Genomic DNA, 22,348 nt, shown 5'->3' with positions numbered 1-22,348 from the left:
GAAGTTGCGAGATAACTATGATTTCGACACCTTAAAATCTATTTCTGAGAGGTTTTGAAATCAAACTCGCGGAAAATTACTTCTCTTTCGAAAACTACGTCAGTTCAGAGGGAGCCGTTTCTCACAATGTTTTATACTATGAACCTCTCCCCATTACTCGTTACCATGTAAGGTTTTATACTAATAATTATTATTTTGAGTAATTACCAATACTGTCCACTGCCTTTAAAGCCGTTGGACACTTTCAGTAAACAGTATTGTCCAAAGGCCCACACTTCGTGTATCACAACTTATATATAAAATAACAAACCTGTGAAAATTAATCGGGAGAAAATAATGGGAAAACCCACCCTTGTTTCCGCACGTTTCGCCGTGTCATGACATGTGTTTAAAATAAATTCGTAATTCTTGATATCGAGAATTTATAATTATGTTAGTGTTTTCTCAAAAAGTAAAGCATTTCATTGATTAATATTTCAAGAGAAGTCTTTCACCATAACCTTCTTTAAACCCTGTAAGTAATTTGTAAATCTGTGAACTTGTTTTTATTCTGTTCCGAAAGTGTATAATGGCTTTAGAGGAAGCTTTCTACTATCACGATCTTCACACCGTGTAAGTTTATTGCAAATATGTAGACGTTTGGGTTTTGTGTCGTACAAAAGGTACCAACACCAATAAAAACAGAAATGTAGGACAATTTCAGCTGAAAGTTTACTTTGCGCAACTTGCAAATGCCATCATTTTACAAACATAGTTCGGTCTCATGCTTTCATGGAGATGGATGATGTAATTATTTGAAATGGATGATGTAATTATTTATGGAAATTAATGGGCAAATACTCTCATTGCTAATGACAATAATAGTTAAAGTAGATTAGGGGGAAATTGGATTATTTCGGTAGCTCACTGATCATAACATTTATACCAAAGCTACATCAGTCCGAAAATATTTGAAATATTGAATACAACTTCGTGTGACAAGGATGTTTTCTTCTTACATTGTTTTATCTCGCAACTCCGGCGACCATCGAGCTCAAATTTCGCAGGTTTGTTATTTTATGCATATGTTGAGATACACCAAGTGAAAAGACTGGTCTTTGACAACTACTAATAGTGTCCAGTGTCTTTAAGTGCAAAATCTCTACTAGTAAGGCTTGTCATGGGAGAAATATATACTAATATCTGGACTATATCATTTTATAGTTGATATAACTAAAACATATCAGTATATAATATCAGTATTTTATAGTATTTCTATCAGTATATTATAGTATTTCTAGTGTACCATCAACAGTCCAAAATATCTACTAGTAAGGCTTGTCATGGGAGAAATATTCGAATATATATCATTCTATAGTTGATATAACTAAAACATATCAGTATATAACATCAGTATATAGTATTTCTAGTGTACCATCAACAGTTCCGATCGTCACAGCCACTTATTTTTATTCCATTACACAATTTTCAATATCATTTTCATCAGCGACCCGTACCATGAAATTTCATAAATATTTCGCTGACTTCCAAATGGTATAATACACTATGGAGGAGTATACACTTTGTGTGTTGTGATAGGCGTATTGGTGTGGTGATTGACTGTCCATGCGGACACGGCGTGAAATAGGTCTGCCGAACTTAATCGGGTCCTAAATCGGAAACTGGCCCATTCGTTAAATCAACTAGGCGTCACATCCAAACTTGGGGTTCAGATATAAATCTGACCTTAACGCCTGTGCCCATTTGAATAATATTGAAGCTTTTAAGGAAATGGTTTAAAATGGCTAAGCAACTTGCATTAAAGGCACCGGACACTATTGGTATTTTTTTTTTCAAAATATTTGTTAATATAAAAACTAACTCGGTAACGAGCATTGGGGAACTGTTGGTAGTATAAAACATTGTGAGAAACGGCTCCCTTTGAAGTAACGTCTTTTCTTTAGAAAGAGGCTAATTTCTCACTCAAATAATAAAAGACTTTAGCTGAAGCCTTGTATTATGCATCTAAAAGCACACAAAGTAAGAGTGTTTTTCTTTCATTATGTTCTTGCAAATTCGATTACCATGTTCACAGGTTTGTTATTTGATGCATATGTTGGGATACATCAAGTAAGAAAATGTGGCCCACTGGTCTTTTAAATTCAAAGGTGTCCAGTGCATTTACATCCAAACATGGATTTAAAGCCACACTTTCGGTAAAGTATTGTCCAAAGGCCTACACTTCGTGTATCACAACTTATAAATAGAAATAACAAACCTGTGAAAATTTAGGCTCAATCGGTCATCGGAGTCGGGAGCAAATAACGGGAAAACCCACCCTTCTTTCCGCACGTTTCGCCGTGTCATGCCATGTATTAAAATAAATCCGTAATTCTCGGTTTTACTGTTTTCTCAAAAAGTAAAGCATTTAATGGAATATTTCAAGAGAAGTCTTTCACCATTACCTTCTGTAAACTCTGTAAGTTATTTGTAAATTTGTGAACTTTTTTTCTGTACCGAAAGGGTCCAATGGCTTTAAGGTACAATAAAGGAAATATTTTTTTAAACTGCCATCTTCTAATAAACTTGAATTTAAAAGAACCCGACGGATCGAAAAATAAACAAAGTAGTCAAGTTTGCCCCAGAAAAAACAACACTGTTCAGACTTTGTTATCTTCATGTTTTCTGAAAACCATTTGCATCTATTTCAAAGCGTACATTTTGTTTTGATAAAAACACAATTTCATTGAAAGTTGTTCCCGCAAACAGTTTCCTTAAAGGCAGAGATAATAATGAAAAAAGAAAACACCTTTGTCACACGAAGTTGTGTGCGTTAAGATGGTTGATTTCGAGACCTCAAGTTCTAAATCTCAGGTCTCGAAATCAAACTCGTGGAAAATTACCTTTCTCGAAAACGATGGCACTTCAGAGGGAGCCGTTTCTCACAATGTGTTATGCCATCAACCTCTCCCCATTACTCGTCACCAAGAAAGGTTTTATGCTAATAATTTTTTTGAGTAATTACCAATATTGTCCACTGCCTTTAAGAGTAACTACTAATAGTGTCCAGTGCCTTTGAATAAACAAAAGCGGCCGTCGACATTATTTTAGACCAGAGGCAGGTATGGTGAAATAAAACATAAATTAATTCACAAATAAAGAAAGTGTGGATATTCGAAGTAACATGAGCCCATATAACTTGTTTATTCATCCAGTCGTCGCGTACGAATGATTTACACACCGTGGTGCGATAAGTGAATAATATGTAATGTAATTCTTTAGTTTAATCTAACCTAAATGGATGCACTCACTACGTTTTTGATTTAGCGCATAAATCAACCGTGGATGTTTTAAAAACAAAGGAGAAGCCCTTCTCAGCGTTAATGCGAAAGGCTTTAAAGGAAATTTACAGAATTGGTTTTTGCCAACAAAACAGTTGCTGGTAGTAATGTGTAAGCATTTTATGTAATCCACCATATACATAAACTGGCAAACCTGTAGAAGTTTGAGATCGATCGGCCATCTGGGTCACGAGAGAATAGTGAAAACCGATTACAAATTTTTGCATGACATCGATTCCAAATTAAAAGTGACAAAAATAGCTCGCTAAGCGATAAACTGCAAACGCGAAGTTATATTATTTATTTCTCATTAAATATGACATTTCAGACTAAACTATTTCGAGGGATGTTTTCTACCATCATCACCATTAGACGGTGTAAGTTTTATGTAAATCTGTGATCTTAGACTTCTTTTTTTCTTAGCAATTCTGTAATGTTCCTTTAAGGGCTTGGCAAAAAAATAATATCGACTGATTAATTCAAAGTGTCAGGCAAGCAATATAAATTCCTATTTTGTCTGAAGCTTTTCAGTTTCACTTGTAAAAACAGCTCCCTAAGTGACAAGTTTTGCCAATGAAGTCATTCTATTTACTGAAGTGGATGTGGTTGTCTTTACCGTAGATTCTAATCAATGGTTATTACGTCGGAAGTTTAGACCCTGGCTTGGCACGCGATTGCCGGCGGTGGGTGGTGTGTATTGCACGGTGAACGTTTAAAGGCACGGGTGGATTTCACAAGATTTAAGACTCGTTTACTTATCTCTTCAGGGCAAACCTAAGTTAGGACTGGTCCCAACTCCTTGTAAAATCGACCACTGGACATGCTTAGGTAACTGTAAAAGACTAGTAATGTATCATCATTTGGTGTATCCAAATATATGCATCAGATAACAAACCTGTGCAAATGTTGACTCAATTGGTAATCGAAGTTGTAAGAGATTAATTAACAAAAAATTGCCATGTTGCAAAATGTGTGTGCCCTTTTGAAAAGAGCTTTTCTGATTGGTAATTTGTTTATTTGTTTGGCTATGTACCATTTACCCCTTTATACGAAGTCACAATGTAATAGTTTACAAGGAGATGGGGCACTATGTGCAACCAATCAAATCACAAAAAAACAGAGCGAACCCCTTCTCTTTTCGATAAGTGCGCTGGGTTCTTGCGTTACACAACACACGAGACCAACGGTTTTACGTCCCATCCGAACGACGCAGCAATAATGGTTAAGTGTCTTGCTCAAGGACAAATGTTAGGACATATTGAGGGTGTCATGCGTATAGGCACATCGAGCAACAAGACATATTAGTTATGGTGTTACCAAGAGATTCATAATTTTAATTTGCACTTTATTTGTCGAGGTCAGAAAACAAGAGTTCTCAGATGTATTTGAAGGTGATTCTTAAAAATTACATAATGTGTGGTAAACTTTTACAATGCAGTGGACACTATTGGTAATTACTCAAAATAATTATTAGCATAAAACCGTACTTGGTAACGAGTAATGGAGAGCTATTGATAGTGTAAAACATTGTGAGAAACGGCTCACTCTGAAGTAACATTGGGTTTTTTCGAGAAAGAAGTAATTTTCCACGAATTGATTTCGAGACCTCAGATTTAAATTTTGAGGTCTCGCAATCAAGCATCTGAAAGTACACAACTTCGTGTGACAATTGTTATTTTTTCTTTCATGATTATCTCGCAACTTTGACGACCAATTGAGCTAAAATTTTCACAGATTTGTTATTTTATGCATATGTTGAGATACAACAAGTAAGAAGACTGGCCTTTGACAATTATCAATAATGTCCAGTGTCTTTAAAGTTCTTAGCAGACGTTTTGCAGTTTTGACGATACTCTACAGTTCTGATGATTTCTTCGAGTTTGTAGAATCAATCAATAAGTCCATATGATCAACTGTATCATATGACGCTCAGTATGCCGACAGGTTACAGCTGGTGACCAGTTGTAAATGATTTCATGCGTAACCGAATAGTTAAGTAGCGGGAAAGTTCCCTCATTATAGTTTTGCGAGAGATTTTAATAAAAGCAATTTGGACATACAGTCAGCATATGAACATTTCATGAAATTCGTTGGTCACGTTTTTTATGAGAGTGGCAAATAACAATGTTTGTTTTTATTAACAGCCAAGGACACCGTGTGAACACATTACTCCTGCAACAACTTACTCTGTTAATGTAAAAGAGTAAAAATTTCACTCTCTTGTCCGTCCGAGTGGTGTCATTCTCGCTCTTTTGAGAGTGAAAGTCAATCTGTGACACTCTTTTGGGGCGAAATTGGAACGAACTTCACTCTAAATCGAGTTTGAAGTACCCGTCTTTCACACTAAAAAGAGTTGTCCGCCATATGGTTCTTTGCAAGAGTGGTGGCGGACAAAACGAGTGGTTTTTCACTATTTTACATATAAAGAGAGTATGTTGCATAACCTGTGCAAAACAACATTAGAGGATTCTTCACCACCCACATTTCAATCACAACCACCGACTCTCAACAGAGTCTCGATAATGAGAATTGGTGTTCAAGTCCCTATACAATTACGTGGGTTATCCTCCTGCATCAAAAAGTTGTTTTCGCCATTGTTTCCAAAGTAATTATGCTATTGACTCATTTCACCTGACGTCATCAGCAGAAAAATCTTGAATGCGCCATACTGGTGGGCAATGGACCCTTCCCATGAAATATGCTAATTACATTCACGCATGCGTACAGACCCTGTTTGGAATTAGGTGCATTGTGGTCTAGCTGGTATCCACATTTGATCCGCTGCGCGTTATATGCAGTAAAGTGAGCTTTTTAGGCGACGCGGCGTTAATACACGTAAACCTAACTGCCCACCAACATGGTGAGCGTGGCATTGGTCGCCGCGTGTGATACGCTTGCAAGGGGTCAATAAGCACATTATGTGCTGTTGGAGAACTAAATATTACGGAACAATTAAAGACAGATTTTATATATTCAGTTGGGTAACAGTTGGATTTCAGTTGGATAGCTAAATATTACAGAACAAATAAAGACATTTTCAGTTGTTTACCATGGAAGCAGAAAACAATAGTTTTAGAACCGGTTTATTAATGAACATATAAGATTTATATTCGAACTTCTTCCTCGAGAATGTGTGGCAATTTCTTTACAAAGTTTTGATTATCATTACTTCATACTTCAGAGGGAGCCATTTCTCACAATGTTTTATACTATCAACCTCTCCCCATTACTCGTTACCAAGTAAGGTTTTATGCTAACAATTATTTTGAGTAATTACCAATAGTGTCCACTGCCTTTAAGGCCTAACAAGGTATTAGCATAAGCCTCTGTTGTCGACTATGATTTGTATCGCTATTATTTTATTAACAAGTTATATTATTAATTGAATAATCTAACCACAGGGTGACATTTCTACCTAAATCATCATTACTTAGACCAATCCATACTTAGAAGTCATCAAAACCCGCATAAAATTCACAAAATGGTTTTGTTTTCATCCATTATAATTAGCTCACTGGCGTCATATCAAGTTTGTGATATTTACAGAATAATTTTATAAAATCATTGATACGCAAAATATTCTAACCCCGCTAATAAAAAGGTTCGTGTAAGTAATACGGGTTCTTTGATCAACATCAAATTAGTTCAGAAATAATAATATTTGAAGTAAGTGCCGATGACTGTGTGCTGATGGGCCGGCATTTACCAACTCGACCGTGGCGGTCGAAATGGTCCCGCCGTGTAATAACGAATCCATCAGGCATGAAGAGTGCGACTCATACTAACAACAGTGCGGAACGTCCACGTACTGCCCACCTATTACTGCCACGTTATTTAATAAATCGAATTCCACCCAAAACACCTTAAAGGCACTGGACACGTTTTTTTTTCACGGAGGAAATTATTTATCCATACTTAAAACAACTCCTCACTTTACAAACTGGGCCCAACTTCATAGCCTGTAAGGTCAAAAATTTGCTAAGCACAGAAAGGTATTGCTGAACATAAACCAGCAAATAAGTGCACCACTCGTTTTTTGTTAAAGCCACTTGACCCTTTCGGTAAACAGTATTGTCCAAGGCCCACATTCCGTGTATCACAACTTCTATAAAATAACAAACCTGTGAAAATTTAGGCTCAATCGGTCATCGGAGTCGGGAGAAAATAACGGAAAAACCCATCCTTGTATCCGCGCGTTTCGCCGTGTCATGACATGTGTTTAAAATAAATCCGTAATTCTCGATATCGAGAATTGATATTGTTTTACTGTTTTCTCAAAAAGTAAAGCATTTCATGGAATAATATTTAAAGAGAAGTCTTTCAACCTTCTGTAAACCCTGTAGGTTATTTGTAAATCTGTGAGCTTTTATTTATTTTTTTTGTGACGAAAGGGTCCAATGGCTTTAAGCAAAGAAATTTGTCAAGCAGTATTTTCTGCTAAACAGCTTTATGAAATTGGGTGTGGACACTATTGGTAGCTACTCACAACAATTGTTAGCACAAAAATGTACTTGGTATGAGTAACGAGCAATGCTGAACTGGCTCCCTCTGAAGTAACGTAGTTTTTTAGAAAGAGGTAATTTAGAGGCGCTTGAAAGCAAACAAATTTGTGCAACAATGGGTATTAGTCTCTTGCAACTTTAATGACCAATATTGAGTCCAAATGTTCACAGATTTGTCGTGTTATGCATGTTGGGATTTACCAAGTGAGAATACTGGGTTTGTTTACAGTTACCAAAGGTGTCAAGTGTCTTTTATAAAGAAATTGCGAAATGTCATTTCGTGAGACGCAAAGGTCGCACACGCTAGCTTGGAACCGAATGAGAATACAGGGCCCAATTTTTGTTTAGAGGTGCTTAATCTGGTAAGAATAATTTTGTTGTGTTCAGCTGCTTTTTGACAATTAAACACGCTTAATATAGATGGGCTGGACACACTGCCCGAAGAAATGACAAAAGATGGACAACTAGAATAATGGATTGGCAACTAAGGACAGGGAAAAGAAAAAAGAGGCAGGACAGAGAGATGACATCTAGGTATGTGAAGGAACAACATGGGCGAGATTTTCAAGAAATAGAAATAAATGGCATTGCATGCGGAGGGCAACATCCGAGGCCATTTACGAATCAACGCATTCGGCTTTGGATTCGGCTTCGGGCTCCGTCCTCTCGTCTGACGCCATGAGCGTGTATACGCAAAGCACGCGCAAATTGTCACAACAACCGCGGGGCCAAGCTTGCCTGAGCCGAATCTGAAGCCGAAGCCGTGGTTTCGAAAAGAGCCTACACTGGATGAACACTGCAGCCTAATTAAAGATGAAGATGATGATGATGAAAGGTGCCCAGTGCCTTTAACAGTCTATGGGGGAAACCCGTCATATTTGATAACTTGGAAAGCATTGTGGTTGTCACGTTATAATCACACGCAGCGTGCTCCTCATGATCTGCAACCTACTGAAACTCAGTGACACTGTGCGTTGAAATGCGGGGGCAGTCATCTTGACTTCATGTTATCATTAATTTAATTCAATATTAGACGTTGTTTCTGAAGACGTCACAGTTTTTTTCGATTTGAAGAAAAATGTTGAACAATTAGGACTCTGCTTAACCTGCGAAATGTGCCTACTTATTAAGCACTTAAGCAATGCAGTAAACAAAATACATGACGTCAAACAGTAGAGGGGTTTATTCAAGTTGGTTTTAACCCTTTACAGCTATGTGTGTTTTGCACTGTATACTCGGTAATTTCCCGAGTCCTCGGGTCAAGGTTATATGAAAAGCTATCAATCTGTAAGGAAATTTAGAATATGTTTTTGTTAAGTTGGTATGACCAAAGGCCCCATACACGTAGCGACTATTCCAGCGATAGAGGGCTTTTCTGTAAGCCGCTATTCCAGCCTGCAGGAAGACTGGGCATTTTCTGAAACCACGGCCTCGGCTTTGGATTCGGCTCAGGCTAGCTTGGCCCCGCGGTTGTTCTGACAATTGCACGTGCTTTGCGTACGTGCTCAGGACTCCAGACGAGATTGAAGGCGCCACTAAACTACAGTCTGCTCGTCTCATTGATTGAGTTGGTTTATTTAAAAACATTCGATGCAAACAGCTCAAAGGCTGGTAAATCATGAATTAACATTAACATTTAGACCTTCGCTGATGAGTGTTGTTTCCTACCACTCAACAAACGATATTCCCTCGTGCGCTTCTAGAGCACACACGAAGTAGCTACTAAGCTGTATCATTCACTTAAAGTGGTTTATTCATAACCCATGACCTCATCATACAGCAAGGTGGCCTACTCATGCCACCCCATACCGGCTCCAAATGCGCCATTGATAACCCCACCCGTGTTGATTGCACATGGGGAAATGTTGGTGTTTACCCAAAAACTTTTTTTTACAATTGGGATATCATGGGGAATTTTTCTGAATTTTTTTCAACAAAAATTGGGAAAGTTTCATTCAAGGACATGACCCGGACAGACACCATACCATACAGTGCCCCCCACCCCCCCCCCCCCCCCCCCACACACACACACACACCCAACCCGCATGTTCTCTTTTTTCCAGACCATGAGTTGAAAGACTTAGCACTTTGGTGACCCTTTTATTTTCATATAGAGTTCTTTGGGGGGAAATTTCGTTTTCAAATAGTTCCAATTTGTATTTGTATCAACGTCATATGTTAGAATTTTGTTTCGTCACAGCCATGTAGAAGTAAAAATGACTCCCAAATGAACTTCAACAGGCACGAGCAAACCTGAAGTCACAAAACCTAACTGGGCCCAAATTCATAGAGCTGCTTAAGCAAAAATAAAAAACAGTGCTAAGCAATTTTCTTCTTTAAGCAGAAATGAGCAGGACCAGTCACAAAATGTACATATGTTTCATGGTAGTTTTGGCTGGTATCATTATTCTGGAAAGCATAATTTGGTTATTCTTAGCTACTTTCGTGCTTAAAGGATTAGGGTACTTTTTCAAGAGATTTACATCAAACTGACTGGGTTTGAAGATAATGATAGTGGAAAGCTTCCCTTCAAATATTACTTACTGAGGTGCTATAGTTTTTGAGAAATGAGAACATTATTTTAGCATGTAAAATCCCATTAACCAGTTATGATATTATACCATAACCATATAGCATAACTGGTTAATACACTTTCACATGATAAAACTGAAACACAATTTATTTGTTTTACTCATTTCTCAAAAACTACAGCACCCCAGTAAGTAAAATTTCAAGGGAAGCTTTCTACTATCATAATCTTGAAGGTTATCTTCAAACTGTGTAAGTTTAATGTGAGTCTGTGGACATTGTGTTTTGTGTTAGGGAAAAAGTACATAGACCCTTTTAGCAGCACTATGAAATTGGGCCCTAGCGTGGGACAGTGATAGTTGCCCCAACCCAAATTCATTCTTATCTCAAAAAGGGTTCTTTTCATGAAACAATTATTGCGGTCTCAAAAACTTGAGGAAGGAGAGAGCTCTAGTCTTTATGCTGAAGCGCTTAATTTTTTTTTTTTTTTTTTTTTTTTTGGGGGGGGGGAGGGTTTTAGGGGGGGGCAAATCAAATTGTTGTTGTTTGTTGGAGAGATTGGACATTACACGTCTACTATCAGATGAGAAGTAATTCGAAATGCGATGTTAAAATGCGAAATACAAAAGGGCAAAAACACAAACAATGCATAAACAGTGACAACGTAGCACTTGAGCGAGTGATGGTTTTTAAGCCAGGCACTTTAAATTGTTGTATACAAGAGTTGTTTACATGGAACTTCACCTGTCATTTTGCCCTATGGTCAAACGTACGCCGTTTTACTGCAATATATAAAAGCACAAACAACACAAACAATGGAAGAACAGTGAGAACATAGCACACGCAGCGTCCAAGGAAGTTGTTGCACAAGGACCGAGATCCTGTTTTCCTGTACCGTTGACAGCTCCGCTAGACGGTAGAGTCCCATAAGGCATTCCTGCCCTAAACCACTTACAGGTGCTCCTTCAACAACCCTACGATAGCGGAACAACGTGCCAACAAATCTAGCCGGATTTGAAATGTAATATCCGCAAGTAGCGGAAACAAAACAAAATTGGGAGATGAGAGAGAAATCGTACATGTAAGAGTTTATTTATTTATTTATTTATTTCCAGGCATCACACTAAATTAAGATAAATATCACTAAATAAGACTATTCAGGGAACAAGCATGTGGATACCAAAAAGCGAAAACAATCCAAAGGCGAACAGACAAAAACAAGTTCATACAAAGGCACATCAAAAGAAACACGTCATAACAAGTTTAAAGGCAGTGGACGCTATTGGTAATTACTCAAAATAATTATTAGCATAAAACCTTACTTGGTGACGAGTAAGAGGAGAGATTGATGGTATAAAACATTGTGAGAAACGGTTCCCTCTGAAGTGCCATAGTTTTCGAGAAAGAAAAAAAAATTCACGAATTTGATTTCGAGACCTCAGATTTAGAACTTGAGGTTTCGAAATCAACCATCTAAACGCACACAACTTCGTGTGACAAGGGTGTTTTTTCTTCCATTGTTATCTCGCAACAATGACCGATTGAGCTCAAATTTTCACAGGCTTGTTATTTTATGCATGTGTTGATATACACCAAGATACACCAACTGTGAAGGCTAGTCTTTGATAATTACCAATAGTGTACACTGCCTTTAAAGACACTGGACACGCCAAGACCAGTCTTCTCACTTGGCGTATCTCGCACAAAATGACAACCCTGTGAAAATTTGAACTAAACTTTTGGTCGTCGAAGTTGCAAAATAATAATGGAAGAAGAAGTACCCTTGTCACACGAAGTTGTGCGCTTTCAGATGATTGATTTTGAGACCTCGAAATCAAACTCTGAGGTCTCTAAATCAAATTCAAATATTTTAGTGGAAAATTATTTCTTTTTCAAAAACTATGTTACTTCAGAGGGAGCCGTTTCTCACAATGTCTTATGCTATCAACAGCTCTACATTACTCGATACCAAGTAAGGTTTTAACCATCTAGTCAGAGTTTAAAAGTTAGCAGTAATCAAATAATTGAGAGCACCCTATAGTCCTCTCCCTCCCCATAAACAAACAAACAACCAACAACAGCACAACAACAACAACATCAACAACAATGAACTGCTGGCGTAAACATACAAGCGTTTGGAATCTTAAACGGTGTACAGCAAAACACGATGACTAAATATTCAACGCTGGGGAACGGGAAAGGGTGCACAATGCTACGCTGGAAAAACTCCTATCGTAGATTTCCAAGAGTTGCCTGAGCTCCGCTAAACGTTGACTACCGTGATGGCGCCCTTTAAAGTTAACGATTGGTTTATTGATCAACATTATTATGGGTTAGGGTTACATGCCACCGCCCCAATCCGCCCATCCATATATTTAAAGGCAGTGGACACTATTGGTAGTTACTCAAAATAATTATTAGCATAAAACCTTTCTTGGTAACGAGTAATGGGGAGAGGTTGATGGTATAAAACATTGTGAGAAACGGCTCCCTCTGAAGTGCCATAGTTTTCGAGAAAGAAGTAATTTTCCACGAATTCGATTTCGAGACCTCAGATTTAGAACTTGAGGTCTCAAAATCAACCATCTAAATGCACACAACTTCGTGTGACAGGGGTGTTTTTTCTTTCATTATTATCTCGCAAGTTAGATGACCGATTGAGCTCAAATTTTCACAGGTTTGTTATTTTGTGCATATTTTGTTCCACACAATGTTTTATACTATCAACAGCTCTTCATTGCTCGTTACCAAGTAAGTTTTTATGTTAACAATCATTTTGAGTAATTACCAATAGTGTCCTTTAACATGAGCTGACATTGACATTGAACCATGAAGTATTAGCAGGATGCTGTGGATTATGAAACAGGATATAATACAGAGATTCATACTCATGGGATGACTAAATAATGATATAAATAACTACACGGCTATGTTTTCCCTTAAACCAACACACGAAGGGTACCGGACATCAAGAGTGCGTTTTGGCGACCCCAACCAAAAAACTGTTTCGGTTGTTGGTCGTTGGTTCTGCTGTTCAGACTGAACGGTAACCGAGTTGTGAGCTCGGTTACCGTTTTGGTTATGACGTCAGAAACAGTTTCTGGTTGGGGTCGCCAAAACGCACTCCAGATCATTCAATTTGAAAAAAGTATTTCCAACAATGCTAATTTCACAACACAGTAAAGTAAGACACTGTACTTGGTTCCTAGGCCTATATAGACCTCAATATCATCTAATAGTAGCAAGGTCAAGGCGCTTCACAACACTATTATCCTGTCTAGTTGGTAAGACACTTCTCTAGAACTACAAAGGTCGTGGGTTCGATCCCACCCAAGAGTCCCTGACTTATCAGCCAAATTTCTACTGCCATTTCTACAGCTCTTCACTGCCACTGAGTACAGTCGTAGGTGTACAAGAAGGTGGTTGGATGAAGGCGTGCATGTGTCTAATGTTAATTTTAAAACACCGGTAACTTAAAGGGAAGGTACACGTTTGGTAATTGTCAAAGACCAGTCTTCTTACTTGGTGATTTCCAGCACAAGCATAATATAACAAGCCTGTGAAAGTTGAGCTAAATTGGTCATCGAAGTTGCGAGAAAATGATGAGAGAAAAAACACCATTGTTGGACGAACTATTTGTGTGTGCTTTCAGATAGGAAGTAAAAACTCCTGTCAATAAGTCTTTTATTATTTTAGTGAGAAATTATCTCTTTCTCAAAATCTATGCTACTTCAAAGAGAGCCGTTTCTCACAATATTTTATACTATTAACTGCTCTCCCATGCTAAATTAATATTTATTTTGAGTAATGACCAAACGTGTACCTTCCCTTTGAGCAAAATGAAAGGAAAACTTAGAAACTGTTACATTTTTCTCTGCATAGTATCCCTGACATCTCAGCCAAACTTCTACAGCCCTTTCTACTGCCGTTTCTACCTTTCTTGAGTACAATCTAAGCTTTCAACAGAACAATAAAACCCTCAGTGGTCACTAGGCATTAGGTGAAGAAGAAGCTCATTATCAGTTGAAGGCATGCATGACCATTGCCTTAACCTCTTGTATTGTACTACCAACGTGACATCCAATACACACCCTCAACCCACACGGCAACCACAAAGATAACAAGTAAACGCACTCTCAATATTCAAAAGCAATGGAATCTAATTCAACATCTTCTAAACGTATGGTTTGTTTGGGGGGCGAGGTTCGTACTATAACAGCTTCTAAAAACAGATCTTATTCACAGGCAGACAACCCCCCCCCCCCCTCATGTCTTGTAATGAGAATTTAAGTAGGTCCTATAAATTTCCCAAAAGGCCAACATTCTACAGCTCAAATTTTGAACGCTTTTTGTTCTGTTTCATTCATCAATTTTTGTCATGCCTTAAAGGCAGTGGACACTATTGGTAATTACTCAAAATAATTATTAACATAAAACCTTACTTGGTAACGAATAATGGGGAGAGGTTGATAGTATAAAACATTGTGAGAAACGGCTCCCTCTGAAGTGACATAGTCTTCGAGAAAGAAGTAATTTTCCACGAATTTGATTTCTAGACCTCAAGTTTAGAATTTGAGGTCTCGAAATCAAGCATCTGAAAGCACACAAGTTCGTGGGACAAGGGTGTTTTTTCTTTCATAGTTATCTCGCAACTCCGACGACCAATCGAACTCAAATTTTCACAGGTTTGTTATTTTATGCATATGTTGAGATACACCAAGTGTGGAGACTGGTCTTTGACAATTACCAATAGTGTCCACTGCCTTTAAGTTGGTCCTATAAATTTCCTAAAAGGCTTTTTGTTCTGTTTCATTCATCAATTTTTATAATGCCTTAAGATTGCACACAGATCATCTACGATTGCAAACTTGCAGGTCCCTTAAAAGGATGCCCGGACCTTACGTCGCAAAGGTATCACCTTTGACAGATTCATCCCACAAATTTTGATCTGGATCCGCCCTTGGTCATGTTGAACTTTGAATGGAGGGAAATACACAAGAGTAGTTACGAATTTGCCAACGTTAAGCCCGGTTCAAACCTCCTGCGAATGCAATTTTTGACGTCACAAATTCGCAGCGTAATAATTCGCAACAGTTGACTTGTGCTCACAACTACTGCGAAACATTTGTGGCGAAAACATCCCTGTGACGCCAAAATTTGTATCGCATTCTCATTAGAAGTATGAACTTGGCTTTAGGGTGCCTATAATCAGTAAACCAATGGGAGACTTTGAGACGCTAGGTGGCAGCAGACTTACCAGGTAAATTTCCATTGTTTACGTAGTTCTGAGCGTACGCACATGACCGAGAACAATGGATTTTACCTGGTAAGTCTGCTGCCACCAAGCGTCCCAAAAGTCTCCTATTAATAAACGAATTACAGCTACTTTTATAAACTCATCATTGCAATATTATGGTATACAGCTTTTGCAATTACCTGGAAAAAGGCTGTTTTGTGGACTACCTTCAGCATACGCTTTGCAAAAATCCTCTTTTCTCTTAGTGAGGTGTTTCCGAATGGCAAGGCTATGAGATTTCCCACGCACGTGCACTTTGTAACTACCTCTGTATTTAATATATGTATACTATATTGAATTGGTAAAAAATTACGACTTAATACCTGTTTAAACTACTTCTGTGATGCACGCTATTGATAAAAGTGTTGATTATTTTTACGAAACTGTAGATTCGTTACGAATCTACACTCAACTGTAGATTCGCTACAAAAAAAGTGATACTTCAGCCTAAAATTAATGTCTTTTTCAAAATTAAAAAAATAGGATATTATTATTGTTATTTCATTAAGTTGCGCTTTAATCTAAATATCAATGCTTATTTCTGTTCATTATCAAGATTTGAGTGTTATTGTTGCAGATAGAAAACACGGATTCCACTGCACGGAAGATGTACGATAGGAGGATCACATAACCAAATAAATATAAACCGAGTCTAATTAAGTCTGTCGAGTGAATCTGCCCGTATATCACTCAATACTGAAGTACAAACTCACGACTATATAGCCCAGCATCCTAGCAAAAGCATGAACTATCTACAGTCTTTTATACAGCGGTGTGGTCCGCGCCGTGCTTTCATAAGCCCCGTCTCACGAACACGTGGCTGCGCCTGCACTGGCAAATTAGATCTCGCACCACCTAAGTGGTAATGCGATACCTCCAAATTCCGGAGTTGGTCCTCCTAATGAACAAGGGGACTTAAGGTTTGATGCGATTACTACCCGCCTCATCCCCGTCATTCTATTCAAATCCCGTCAGCCCACGATATTCCATTTCACTAACTTGTTTTTATAGCAACTCAAGAATTGGCCAAACGAATCTCACAGTCCAAACTGGTTATTTGCGGATGAAAATGCAAATATTACGCCATTGAATGTTTTGTGAGGATTTTCGCAAATTACATTTACGTGATTAGATACAGTTTGCGCATGCAGCGAAGAATTACCATTTTGCTCTTGCGCTAGCGCGGTCCATAGATCTCTTAACAAGAGAAGCCAATCTGAAATATGATGCGCAAGACGGCCTGAAGGCTCTTTAAGTTTCACGGGCAAGCCAGTGTTCAGCTTTTGTCCTAAGACACCTTGAGTACAACAGAAACCTTAAGATGGACTGAACCAGCTTGAAGTGGCAGGCTGGCAATACCTAGTATACACAGTGGAATGAGATGGAAACTTAAAGGCACTGGACACTTAAATAATTTTAAAAATGCTTCCAACTATCGTATGTTTTTTATTGCGTATTATACCTTCCGCTTGACAATTTATTATTAACAATTACTCAAACAAATTGTTAGCATAGAAACTTACTTGATAACAGTAATGGAGAGCTGTTGATTGTATAACACATTGTGAGAAACGGCTTACTCTGAAGTAACGTAGTCTTTGAGAAAGAGGTACATTCTCACTCAAATATTAAAATATTTCAGACCTGAAGCCTTTTATTATGCATCTGAAAGCACTCAAACTTGTGCAACAAGGGTGTTTTTTCTTTCATTATTCTCTTGCAACTTCAATGACCAGTTGAGCCAAAATGTTCACACTTTTGTTATAGCATAGGGATGCACCAAGTGAGAGCAAAAATGATTAACAGAGTGTCCATCAGCCGATATCAAGGAAGGGGATTTTCTCGAGTTAGGACGACTCAACTCGTCCTAACTTAGGATAGGGCCAATGCGTCTAACGTCTATGGTTACGGAACTTAACTCGTTCTAAAGTCCGAAGATTAATCAATCCTAAGCTATGAAGAGTTTGGTGAAATCTACGGATTGCCTTTAAGGAAGCGATCGGCCTGCAGCATTGACTTTGTAAGTTGAGGCAACGTCGTTAAATTGGTTACGTGTTTTGCTGTATTTTCATTTTGTTTATTTCAATAAGACACGGCTCTGACGCTTTGCTGCAGAAATAATGCGTACGTTGTATGGGCTTAAAAGGCTACATGCTCATACAAAGGAAACAGGTTTAACTTTGTTGTTTCATTACTGCGGGCTATTATTGCGAAAAACTTTCACAATATGGAGTTCTTCAAAAACATGTTACCCATGTGTCGAGGTTTTCGATTGAAGAAACATTTTCATTATATTAATGTTGATTGCCAAAGCGTTTCCCACGACAAGTTAAGATTTTAAAAACAGACGCTGGATAACACTGCTATCTCAGATGACGTCATTCGAAAGGCATTATGGTTGCAAAGTAAAGGAAATTCTTCAAAAACACGTTACCAACGTGTCGAGTTTCATGATTGAAGAAACATTTTCATTATTTTGGTTGCCAAAGCATTTTCCATCACAAGTTAAGATTTAAAAACCAAAACACTGGATACAATAAACACACATTTTCTAAAGACATGGATCCGTCGAATTACAAAACCTGGAGCACTGCGTCTACGTTTCTGTGTATGCTTTGTAATCCCATTCTTATCCAAACATTACCTGCGGAAAGGGTAACAGATTCGAGTATTTATTTCATGTACGAGTTTTTGTTACACTATTTTCCTACTATAATATGTTGATTTCAATAAAGGAACGTGGTTATGTTAAGGAGAGAATGCACGATAAAGTGTAGATTCGTGAATAGAATGTACAAGCCCAAGGCGAGTACATCGTATACGAATCTACACTTTAGCTAAAACCGTTTCAATGAATTGGGTTTCTCTATACATACAACACTAGTTAGTCTAACTAATTTCGTATACGTTAACAAACGACGGCTGGTCACATTTTATAATTATTTTACAACATACAGAGGCATTCTTAAGTGTAGATGTAACGAATTCTACAATTAAGTGTAGATTCGTAAAAAGAATCGACACTTTCAACAATAGAGTGACGTCACAGAAATAGAATATATCCCTTTTGACTATGGCAAGAGCACCAACACTAGACTATATAACCCGTGTTTGATGACGTGTTAATAACGGCGTCTGCCAAAACAATGGATGGTGCTACCAGCACACGGCATTGTCCAGTTGGTCAAATTATTAATACAATATATTCCTAATCATTTAGCCTTTGAGTTAACTCTGCTAGGGTCGAAACGTCAGGCCATTAACTGTTTTTGGCATTATACAAATTTTGGTTGGAAGTTTGTAACAGCTAATTGTTTTTCTTCTAACCACAACAGAAAAAACACGTATGGCCCTGTGCCGAATTTATCATGACCGAGATAAGTCCACTCTACAAACGTAACAGCGCTGTTGTCAAAAATATGGAAGTTAATAATGATTGACTCATCAAATGAACAAACCATTAGTAAGTTTAACGAGATGTAAAAGCTTTGACTGTTTACGCCCATCAGTGTCACTGCTTATCAAATCCACCTTTACATCCATCAAATATTAGTGAAAAGCAAGTATTGGGTTTACTAAAAGCAAAAATGTAAACATGATTTTGAAAATATGGAAGCAGACATTACGTCATCCAATATCACCGTGACATGCGTAACTTGGAATTGTTTTTATGTATGATTAGTAATAACAATAACTAGATATTATATATAGTGCATTTCACAATACGCTTCACACTGTTTAGTGCCCTGGTCATTAGGCCAATAACGCCCTTTCAATCTTTGTCAGCACCCTGGGGAGTATACAGCCCCGAGCTGCCGTGGCGCTCCGAAGGTTTTTCATACACAATATCAACCTCTACCCTCGAAAGGTACCCATTTATACCCCTGGGTGAAGAGAAGCAATTACAATAAAGTATCTTGCTCAAGGACACAAGTGCCACGACCTGGATTCGAGCCCACACTCCGGTCAATCACTTCTTTCATTTAATACTAAAGTAAAACAAAAACTTTGCAAACAAATTTCCAGAAACAAGTGACGTCTTATTATTACGATTTTCATTATTTATTCGACCCCAACAAAACAAAAACAAAGAATAATATACACAATCCAAGGCAAAATGAAGAAATATCATAAACCAAAAAGAGAAACAACAAAGCAAATCAAAATTAAAGGGCCAATCAGTACTCAAGCGTTGCAAGGTATATGAACAAGGGCTATATTGCGAAAGTTGCGTGAACGGAAGAATTTAGGTGCAACAACAAAACAACATGTCTATTCTTACCCTTAGTCTTGGGTGTCAAGGCTTCCTGCTGACGATGTTACGCTGGTCCTTACACTCCAGTCAAAACAAATGTTTCACAAACTCTACAACACTTAAAGTAATACGCCCAAGAGACTGTACCTTAAAGACTAACTTAAGATGTCCTCTGCCATGGCTGTTGCTGTCTTTGAGTGGTTTACTGCCAATCCAGTTCCCAGTCAGCCCGTGGATGACCATCTAAAACGCTAGCCTCAAACAAATGAACCAGCTAAAGAGAGGTCTAACTTGTCTTTCTTGAAAGCTATAGAGAAGAGAGAGAGAGAGAGGTCCCTTTTGTCTCCATAGGTTTCTTATATAACTACATTCCTTTATATTACCTTTGGGGGTTTGGCTCTTCCTAGGAAAGGCAGAGAGTTCATTGTGACTATTCACAGTTGACATTCCAAGAACAGTTACACAAAGGAGAAAGGCAACAGTCTGTTCATTTAAACATTGACAATACGACTTGTTCTTGGCAGCTGTTAATGGAACTTCACTTGGCAGCCCTTTGTGAAACCGTGGTTAGAGTACAAGCATCAGTTCTGTCCTTAGTTCTTTAGATATTACGATTTCGGCATTCAAAGAGAAAGACATCACTTTAGCCAGAGCCAGAGCCAAAACCAAAGCCGAAGCTTCGAATAATGTATTTGAGTGTATGGTAATGTCCTTTGGTTTGATACGGTGGATTGGATCGTTGGTCCCGTCTGCCATTTTTCAATTATTCCAACCAATTTGATATGCCTAAACACAATGAAATTCACTACTTTAACAAATAATGTTGGTTTTTATTCGTGAAAGATTGTTCATCATGTACTACGGTGTTCAATGCTGAAAATGGGGATGTATTGAAAATATTTATGCGTATTCATGTTTTTTAATTACATGGTAATGGGACTGAGAGATTATAAACCAAGTATTGTGGCTCGACCTGAAGACACCTGTGGGGAGGTATAGCGAGAAGATGGTGTCTCACACCATGGAGGAATAAATTAGAATAAATTGATTCCTCCATGCTCACACCAAGAAAACCGTAATTTAGCGCGCCACCAAGCGTTCGCTACGGTTAGTTTTTACAAAGGGCCTTTCTGAAAACCACAAGCGTGAATAAGAAAATGGCTAGTGCTCACCACGATTGGAATATACTGGCATTTGTCACAAAGTACATAACAGTACACATGGAGGTGAAGCAAGTTTTCAACTGTGTTTAACTCTCAAGGCGACTTTCAACGAATTCTAAATAGTACAGTCAACAGCGTAGCTTCAAAATTGTTTTGCTGAGCGTAAAATCTCAAGTTTCCAAGTGCGTGGCGATTACTCCACTGTGACAATTCATTGGCAATGATCTATCGTTAGCAAACAGTTCCCAGTTAGTTCCTCCTATCAGGGTTTTTGAGCGTGAAACCAGACTTTCCGATTCTTCTCACACAAACACTCTTGGTCTGTATAACAAGCAGCCATTCCAAAGCTTTATCTCCTAGTAAAGTTTTTAAAGGCAGTGGACACTATTGGTCATTACTCAAAATAACAATGCTTGATTTCGACACCTCAAATTCTGAGTCTGAGGTATCGAAATCAAATTCGTGGAAAATTACTTCTTTCTCGAAAACTACATTACTTCAGAGGGAGCCGTTTCTCACAATGTTTTATACTACCAAACTCCCCCATATTTGTTACCAAGAAAGGATTTACGCTGATGATTATTTTGAGTAATTACCAATAGTGTCCACTTCCTTGTAAAGCGTCCTGCCTTGGTGATTTGTTCTTTTTCTTTTCTTACAATGGCCACCAGACATATTTTTTTTAAAGACAACCGGCTGTTTTTTTTCTTTTCCCTTTTTTAATTATTTATTTATTTATTTTTGCCTTGGGAGTAGGGCTCGATATTTCGCAATGGATATTCAGACTTTGATTATCATGCAACCATTCAGTCAAAATGTGTGCTTCAATGTTAGGAGTTGTTTTAGAAAAATCTTGGACGTCTGTGCGGCACCATGTACATGTTTGGGGCTACATTTAGGTCCGGGCTACATTTAGGTACATGTTTGGGGCTACATTTAGGTCCGGGCTACATTTAGGTACATGTTTGGGGCTACATTTATGTCCGGGCTACATTTAGGGCATGTTCGGGGCTACATTTAGGTCCGGGCTACATTTAGAGCTCGGGCTACATTATGGTGCCGCACAGACGTCTCACACATCGATGCAGGCAACACAGTATTCACGACAATGAAACTACGAATCAAAGTAACATGTACAATGAAAAACTGCATGCATTAAATGCAATTTAATTATGCATATCATAAACTGTTGCAAAATTTTCAACGAGTAAAACACGGCTCAAAAGTAGAGTGATTCGGTGATCATTTTCATGATCTATTCCTTTCTATTTCAAACTATGTTA

The sequence above is a fragment of the Asterias rubens genome, chromosome 22 (assembly GCF_902459465.1).
Source record: "Asterias rubens chromosome 22, eAstRub1.3, whole genome shotgun sequence".
In the NCBI taxonomy this organism is placed as follows: Eukaryota; Metazoa; Echinodermata; class Asteroidea; order Forcipulatida; family Asteriidae; genus Asterias; species Asterias rubens.
Note: the sequence above shows the minus strand (reverse complement) of the source record.